The following is a 9,652-nucleotide window of genomic DNA, read 5'->3' on the forward strand; positions in this document are numbered from 1 at the left end:
TATCTGTAATATTTTTACTATTATTTCAGTTTTTTCTTTCTTTCTTTATTGTGATATTTTATTATAGATCTATAAGGGATGTATGAAGATGCCATAACATGGTTTCTCATTTTTTGCCCCCATCCTGTGGATACCTATAATCATCTCATTAGGTCCTGGTGATTTAAACATTTAGGGTAAATAATTATAAGCTACATTTTGGATTTCATATAGGGAACATTTTCCTCCACCTCCACCTCTTCCTCTGTCTTTTTTATTATTGCCTATTAAGTCATGTGTGGTACATTGATCTTTCTGTTTTGAATGTATCAAAAGAAATTATTTTAAAACTTTTCAGACTCTTGCTGACCATGATTTTGAACAGGAATTTTTGTTGTTGTTTAAATCAATTCCTATCAACCATGAACACCTTTAATCCATTAGCTTTTCCTATCAGGTGTTTTTATGTATATAAATTTATAAACAAACAATGTTTTAAATAATTTCACCATTACACATTCACTTTTCCTATTGTTCCTGCTAGTTATTCTCCCTAAATTAAGTCTTCTATATTGATTAGTATCCAGTCAAAAATAGTGATTGTATGACTTCCTCAACTCTGAATCAGATTTTCAGGAAGAAATTTTTGGAATTTTCTGGATTGACCATGCTTATTTCCCCACATGAATTATTGAATAATTGAAGTCTCCCATTGCTAAAATTCCACACTCCATACCTCCCATTTATCATATATTAAATATAGAATAATTTGAGTCCAAAATTCCAATACTGGAATAATATTCATGTGTTTCAAGAGTTTATTTCAAAATAAAAAGCAAGCTGTTTTTCCCCTCTGTTTTTGAACAATCTTGGTTGTCCCAAGCAGTGGCATTCCAAATGTCATTATCACGATAATTTTGAAGTGGACTAATCTGACATTGAACAGAGCCATTTTAATTTTTCTGAACTTACATTTTTAATGCTTTGTTTGGAGTTGGAAGTGTTTTAAGTTTTGTTGCAGTAAACCACAGCCTACTCAATAACTGCAATGAAGTTCTTGAACAAGCCATTCTATTTATATAAAATTAAACTTTGTACACTCTATCTTCTCAGGATTCCAAATCCAATCAAATTCTCAGGATTTTCTGCATTTCTTTTCACCAATAGTTCTTTTTCTTTCCTTATTCTAACTTATGGAAATACTTATCCACCTAGATATTTGTGTTCTGACATTAGCAATTATATCCAATTTTACAAAAATTGCATATCTGATCATTATTCCATCCACATCCATTTCTGAATCATTACTGAAAATACTGAAAAGTTCCAAATCTTAGTTTGCAACTAGGCTACAACAAAACCCAGCCCAAATATTTTCCTGTCACAAAAGTTTTATTTGTGGGAAATAATTAGACCATCTCAAGAATTACCACATTGATATTTCAGTGGTCCTCAGAATGTTCTGACCCAACATGGTACCTATACATAACTCTTTTATCTTCTGGTTTATTAATTATTTATCTGAATACATTAGTACAATTTATTTGGATTACAGTCACACAACTAGTCCAATCTGAAATTCTATTTGAAAGTGCTATTAGAATGTTTTAATGAATTAATTTGCATAGGTCCAGCCATCAATCAATTAATTGTTTCTGACAATTTCATCCTATTCTGCTGAAATAATTTCAATAACAAGTTTGAACCACTGATGCTTTTCAAGGTTAGGCAGTTGAAGGTATGAGAATCGGGTCTATCTATATACCATTCAATCTTAGTGAGTGCAGATTGTTTTTTGAAGAATTGGAGCCAATACAAATTTATTATTGTATACTGCTTGTATAGAATCTGGAGGTGTTCAGTACTTTGCATTTTATTCAATAGCATTTTATTCCAAGCAAATAGATAGGAAGGAAAAAATATTTACTTCCTATCAAAGTAATTGGTAAATGGGTACTTATAAACCTAGAACTCACATTTCCTTTTTATATCTGAGGATCAGAGATAAGGAGAGTCCTATTGCTTTAGAGCAGGGGTCCCCAACCGCCGGTCCGCGGACGGTACCAGGGCATGGAACAACCCTTGCGCCGCCATCTTTTTGGTAAAAAGCGCTTCTGGTGAGCTTTTCCGGGTAGAAAGCTCACGGAAGCGCTGTTTCGTCATAAAAGATGGCGGCGCTACGCGCTCGGTGAGCTTTTCCGGGTAGAAAGCCATTTCTACCCGAAAAAGCTCACCAAGCGCTGGCGCCGCCATCTTTTATGAAACAGCGCGCTCGGTGACGCCACCGAAGCGCCTTTTCGTCATAAAAGATGGCAGCGCCCAGTTGACGCCGGTACCGGGCCGCGGCGCCCAGCTGATGTCGGAACCGGGCCGCGGCGTCGAAAAGGTTGGGGATCCCTGCTTTAGAGTACCAGGCTAGCTACTGGGAGACCATGAGTTTTAGTCCTGCCTTAGCAATGAAAGTCAGCTGGATAACTTTGGATCATTTGTGCTCTTTGTCTCTCAGCCCAACTCACCTCATGGAGTTGTTGTTCTGGAGAAAATGGGAGAAGGAAGGTGTTTTGGTTATGTTCATTGCCTTGAGTTATTTGTAAAAGTAATAATAGTGGGAAAGAGATAAACAAATAAAACTTTTCATTACATCCTGAATATTGAATAAATCACTTAGATGAGATGGCTGGCATAGAAATGTGACAGACAGACAGACAAACAGATAGACAATGCTTAGCTATTAACCTATTAGGGTAGCAGAAGAAAAAATAATCTTCTTTTAATTGTTTCCTCTGAGTATTCACTTTGACATGAAACACTCTAGAGCAGGGGTCCCCAACCGCCGGTCCGCGGACCGGTACCGGGCCGCGGAACAAGCCTTACCGGGCCGCTGGTTGCTGGGCGCGCCATCTTTTTGGTAAAAAAGCAATTTTTCGTCAAAAAGATGGCGGCGCTTAGCGCTCGGTGAGCTTTTCCGGGTAGAAAGCCATTTCTACCTGAAAAGCTCACCAGAGCGCTGGCGCCGCACGGACGAAAATCACTTCCGTGACGTCACCGAAGTGATTTTCGTCAAAAGATGGCGGCGCCAGCTGACGCCGGAACCGGCCGCTGGCGCCAGCTGACGCCGGAACCGGGCACGCGGCGTCGAAAAGGTTGGGGATCCCTGCTCTAGAGAATAGAGGGTTGCCATATAAGAAGAAAAGTTATTCTTATCTATTATCATCTTATTTCCCTTTGTTAGATAAAAACTGGTGAGTTGTTCTTATCACTGTTTTCTGTATTAATAATATAATGAAAGTACAGTCAAAAAGAATATCCTAATAATTATCTTAGTGCTATGGATAAATATTCTTCAGTAAAGAATAAATTGGAAATGTAAGTAATATATTCTTCAGTTTTTATATTTCTGAGAGCACATGACTGGTATTTAATTGTTCAAACTTCTAATAATTTTGATTACTCTATATTCACATGAGTATATAAAAATAAATACTTGAACTTCTTAACACAGCAACCAATGAGACAATAAAACTACTATTTATTTTATTTATTTATTTATTTTGATTTGTCAATTGCTTATAAAATAATAGGAATAAGTATATACATAGTTATGAATACATGAAATGGGTACATATAAGAAAAATAAAAGAAACAATAGGACAGGGACGGTAGGCACGTTGGTGTGCTTATGCACGCCCCCTACAGACCTCTTAGGAAAGGGGTGAGGTCAATAGTAGACAGTCTAAGGTTAAAGTTTTTGGGATTTGGGGAAGAAACCACAGAGTCAAGTAGAGTATTCCAGACATTGACCACTCTGTTACTGAAGTCATATTTCCTGCAATCAAGTTTGGTGCGGTTAACCTTGAGTTTGTATCTATTGTGTGCTCTTGTGTTGTTATGGTTGAAGATGAAGTATTCATTGACAGGTAAGTCATTGCAATGTATGATTTTATATACCATACTTAGATCAGACCGAAGAAGGCGTAATTCAAGGTTTTCTAGGTCTAGAATTTCAAGTCTGGTGGCATAAGGTATTCTACAATGAGTAGAGGAGTGGAGAACTCTTCTTGTGAAATATTTCTGGACTTTCTCAACTGTGCTAATATCAGATATGTAATGTGGGTTCCACACTGATGAGCTGTATTCAAGTATTGGTCTAGCAAATGTTTTGTATGCTCTAGTTAGTGATGTGATATTACCAGAGAAAAAAACTACATAGGATTAGGTTAACAACTCTTAATGCCTTTTTGGCTATGTAGTTACAGTGGGCTCCAGCACTTACATCATTAGAGATGAGTATTCCAAGGTCCTTGACGGTGTTTGGATCGTCAACAAGGTCTTGACTATTCAGCTTGTATTTTATTTTCTGATTTTTTTTTTGCCAATATGTAAGACAGAGCATTTATTTGTTGAGATTTGAAGTTGCCATTTGTTTGACCATTCTGATACATAGTCAAGATCTTTTTGAAGGGTAGCAGCATTCAATTCAAGTTGTTTATTAGATAAATAAAGGAGGAAAGGTTTTGCTTTGTTTTTTTCCTTAACACATCCAGAGAATTTTTATGTAAAGAACACTTGTATGACACATGGGCAAGCCTTGAAAATTTAACTGTATATTAATTTATAGGTTTTACAGAGAAAGAAAATGTTTTCATATTATGTAAATGAAATTGAAGTGCTTCAATTTCTAATCTCTAATCCTTTGGGCTTTTTTAAAATTTGAACAGAACTTCTGCAATTTAAAGCTTACATTTAAGGATTTTAGATTTTACTTTGAATTATTTACATTTACAATTGAAAAAAATGTTATTATATTAATATTTAAGTTTATTTTCTCTATTTTTGCCATGTCAGTTTGAAAAGAATGGCCTGTTGTAGAATGCCATTTTTTATAATTGTCAAATCAAAAATGGGGCAGCTGAAGAAACAAAGTGCTGGAGTAGTGTAGAAGTACAATGATTGGAAAATCCACATGTGGTTGGAAAAAATGACAAAAAAACATATAGACTTGAAACCAGAGATATTTTTATTGGGAATTTTACCTGAAATATATAGCAAAGATTTGAAATACCTAATTGTAAATGTATTAACAGCGGCTAGGATTGTATTTGCTAGAAACTGGAAAAATGAGAAAATACCATCACAGGAGGAAATTATTAAGAAAATATTGGAATGTGCTGAAATGAGTAGATTGACATTTGAAATTAGAGAACAAGAGGATAAACAATTTTATAAAATTTGGGACCTTTTCTATCAATGGCTAGATAATAAATACAGTAATGAAATATGTAGATTTTTAGAAAATAATATATATATATAAAGATGTATTTCTGTTTTATTATATCTACAAAATGTTTTTTAGGATAGATTTGGGAGGATGATATGAATTGTTAAAAAATAAACTAAGTAAATTTTGGTTATCTTGTAAAATATGAATGAATAAAATTATAGTCAAATGATTGATTAATAATGATATTAGGGTACTTATTTTTTGATTGATAATATGAGCTTTTATGTAATGTAACTGTAATTGAAGACTACAAAATGGATGCACAAAATGATTTGTAAACCAACCGGCACACTGTTTGTATACTTATGGAAGAAAGTTTGATGTTTTTATGTTTTGTTTGTCTATGTTTGTTTTAAAAAACCAATAAAATTTACAAAAAAAAAGAAAAAAGAACCAAATCAGGGACAATATAGATTAAGAGACCAAAAATGGGAATGCATAAAAAGAAAGACATTTTTAAAGAGAAGATAGGGGCTTGTGCAGACCCACCAGAGATATGGCAGCAAAAGATAATAGAGATGGAAGAAATATTTGGGTTAAATAGGAAAGATGTACACAGAGACAAAGACCCAAGGGAGGAGTTTGGGAGACAAACCAAAGAGTGGGAGTACTAATGCAGCCAAGAGATGATGGATAGAAAGGGAATGTTGTTTAATATAAGATTGGTATTATTGAAAGCTAGAACAGAAGTAGACATAAGATTAAGGGGGAATATTATTATATAATATACTAACAGTAATAGTTAGATGTTGGAATATTGTACCATTATGAATGCCTAAATAATATTGTGATTGTTATTAGAATGATGCACCAAAATACTGAACAACTAAACAATGAAGGAACACACTTAGATATAAATATGTATAATAACACTATAACTACATAAGTATGATTAATGTAACAAACATTATTAATATATAGTATTATTATTTTCACTTAAATGAATGATGCTTGGATATCTCACTGTTCCTGTAATGTATATTTAAGAGTAAAAAAAATTAAAAAATGAAAATAATGAAAATAATCTTTCAAAATCATCTCTCATGTGTCGGAAGATGGGCTACATAAATTATTGGGAAGGAAGGAAGGAAAGGCTTGTATTTTCTTTTTCATTTTAGAAGCCTCTGGATGGGGGATCAAGCCAGAAAGGGTGAAAAGCAAGGAACTTCCTTATCCCTTACAATTAGACTTAAATTTTAAATTTCAGGCTATCTAATATAAGCAAGGGCAAAAAAATTTAGGGGTTGTAATTGGGGTGAAAGAAGAAATATTCCAGCCTCCTAGTATGTAAGCCACAACTTCTGAATGTAAGTGCCTGCAGACACCAAGAGTGGAGGTTGGAAAAGAAACTGGAGAGTTATAGCAGAATAGCTTAAACTCCAGGATCCTTACTAACATGAGTAGTATAAATAAATTGAAATTTATACCAAAGAATCAGAAAGAATCAGAATCTTGACTAAAAGAGAAAAAGAAAAAGAAAAATCCCCTTTCAAGTGCAAGTTACTGCATGGTCAAAAAAGAGCATGTGAATAATTATTCAGATAAAGATAACTGTTGTTGAACTGATTCTTTCAGGAGCTTGTTCTCCAAGTTCAAGAAACTGAAAAGATCATAACTGTAACAAATGATAAATCCATCTCAGAATTCTAACTTGAAATGATGAAATCCCATTTAGACATAGGTATCTGTTGAATTGATCAAACCAAGTGTTTGATGGTTCTTCAATTTAGTAAAAATATATTGAACAGGCCTCCCATCTTTACAAATGCCTTTTCTGATTGGCAGTGAATATAAGCAATGTTATGCAAAGTTTAGTAAGTTTCCATTCCTGGAGTTAATGGTGAATTCTTTGTTATCTTAAATATAAGCTTGTATTTTAGAAACTGACCCCATTCTTCAGAAAAATAAGATGATTGTCAGAATATATTCATGAACTGGAATAGAGCATAGTGACAAGGTCAGCCAATGAATAGGCATAGCAACTAAGTCAGCCAATGAAGACTGTTTGGAAACTGAAACTAGAAGTAGCCTAGGTGTGGCTGTATATTAAGCTCTGCAGCTCTGTAGCTATGTTAAGCTCTGAGTCTGTCTATTGAAGATGAAACTAACTTACTTGCTTGCTGAACTAAAGTGAAACTGATGTCTGTTTCTGTGCTCCTGAGTTGCTGTTAAGCTCTGAATCTGTAACATGTCTGCTTCTATTTGAGTTTGTTCCATGTTGGAGAAATCTACAACTGGTATTGTAAAATGTACTTAATATGTTTATAAACACATTAAATAAAGCATAAGCCATCTGTGTTTATTTTTCTGGCACTGAATTTACGCTGCAAAACTCTGAACAGGTTATGGGCCCAGAAAAAAAATGAATTGTAATTAAAGCTGAGAGACTGCCTGTTTTAAAAGTAAGAAAGAAGGCAAGAGGCTTTGCAGGATGACTGAAAAAAATTAAAGAGAGCTCTCTACCCCGTTTAGGTCAGAAGAACTATATTATTTGGGCTGCAAAGATGGAATGTTTCCTAAAAGCTAAAGAGCTTTGGAATATTGTTGAAAATCCACCCCAGGCACCATTGAATGCTGCAGATCAGAAGCTACAAGATAGAGCATTGGCTTATAACATCTTAAATTTAGAAAAAAAACCAGTTTATCAGTGTAGCTGATTTAAAAACTGCAAAGGAAGTTTGGAATAAATTGAGGACTGTTCATGTGAGTGTATCTGCATGCAAGATCATACAATTATCAAGAAAGTTATATAGAGCTTGTTTGCAGCTAGTAGATTCAGTGGAACAGCATTTTGTTCTGTGTTTTATTCCTAATTGTGCCAACCATTGTTGAAAACTTGTTGGCATGAATTCTGAACCTCTGTCAGTTTGCAGCTGACATAACTGTTGTTTATACCTTCTTTCTACAAAGCTTACCCATTGCTTAAATTTCTGTAGCACCTGTTCTGTCGCACCTGTTCTGTAGCACCTGTAAATTTCTGTTTTACTCTTACTCTTTAGTAAAAATTATTTATTTAAATGATGTGCCAAAGTCTACAACAGGGATTTGAAATTAGATTGAAAAGATCTAATGTACAGAAAATATGGACAACAGTGTTATTGTCTGGTAATTTATAACTCAGTATCATCATGCAATCTGGGATCTTTTCAAAGGACTGACTCCCAGAGGTATAATGGAAAACAGGATTATTTATACTTCTACTAGTTCCCCATAGCATTGATTACTTATATTAAAGATGATACATGATCAAGCATATTGGCATTACCAATATTTCAAGGAACAATAGAGATAACATCCTTCCATAGCACCAACATATAAAATGCAAGATTTTTTTTTTTAATTTTACATTTTCATAGCATTTGTTGGTAAAAATCCTTGTGATATAAATGTTAAGCCTCTGTTTCCTACTTGGTGTATCTAATCTGATGCTTCTGCCAAGTCATTTTCATATTCTTTGTGCCTCTAACTTCTTTTCAGGTAGTAATCATGTACAGGTTTATCTGTCTGTGTAACACTTTATTTGTCATTGTAACCATACAGTTTTATATGTCACCTTTGATTCTGTAACATTCAAAATATTTTTCTTTCAGATATTTGTTAGTCTTGTCTCTTCGTTTACTTTTATGGAATCACTTAGACCTCTGATTTCATCTTCCAAATCCTGCTTCAGTTGCAACTAATCACAGCCACTAATTTTACTTGGTAAATACAGAAAATCTTTATTGCTTTAGGAGTGTTATTCATGATCTATTGTCATAAGTTTTGGATCTTATGTTGTAAAGTATCTAGTTCCATCTTTGTCCAGTCAACAATATCTGCCATGTAATGTTCAAGTTTTGTTGGTTTTCATTATATAAACCTATACCTATGGTTTTATTTTTTAAAAAATCTAATGCATGTTACTTATTTACTGCTTGTTTGTCTTTCAATGGTTGTACAAATATTGTTTGTTTCTAAAATACCCAAACACTAAAAACTTTTGTCCATTTTCAGTGCTTCAATTATATAACCATCCCATGATTCAATTTTATCTATTATTGTTGTTGTTGTTGTTATTATTATTATTATTATTATTATTATTATTATTATTATTATTATTATTATTATTATTATTATTATTATTATTAGGATACCTTATTAGTTACTCAGAATATTACAAATCAATATGCACTAAATTCCCCAGAGTTTATAAAATGTGGGTTTACAAAATAATCTCTAGGAAGAAATTACCCGATTCACTTAAAAGTATATCCACTCACTTGAAGTAAGCACAACATTTAATTACTCTCATTTTTCTTTAGGCAAATACATTCAAGTTATGCATTAATGTATGCATAATTAATGGTATGTTTTTTTGTACTGTTAGTAAGAAACAAAAATGTGGACAAGTGA

The sequence above is a fragment of the Notechis scutatus genome, chromosome Z (assembly GCF_049901735.1).
Source record: "Notechis scutatus isolate UNSWTSFEM ecotype Mainland chromosome Z, rNotScu1.2, whole genome shotgun sequence".
Classification (NCBI taxonomy): Eukaryota; Metazoa; Chordata; class Lepidosauria; order Squamata; family Elapidae; genus Notechis; species Notechis scutatus.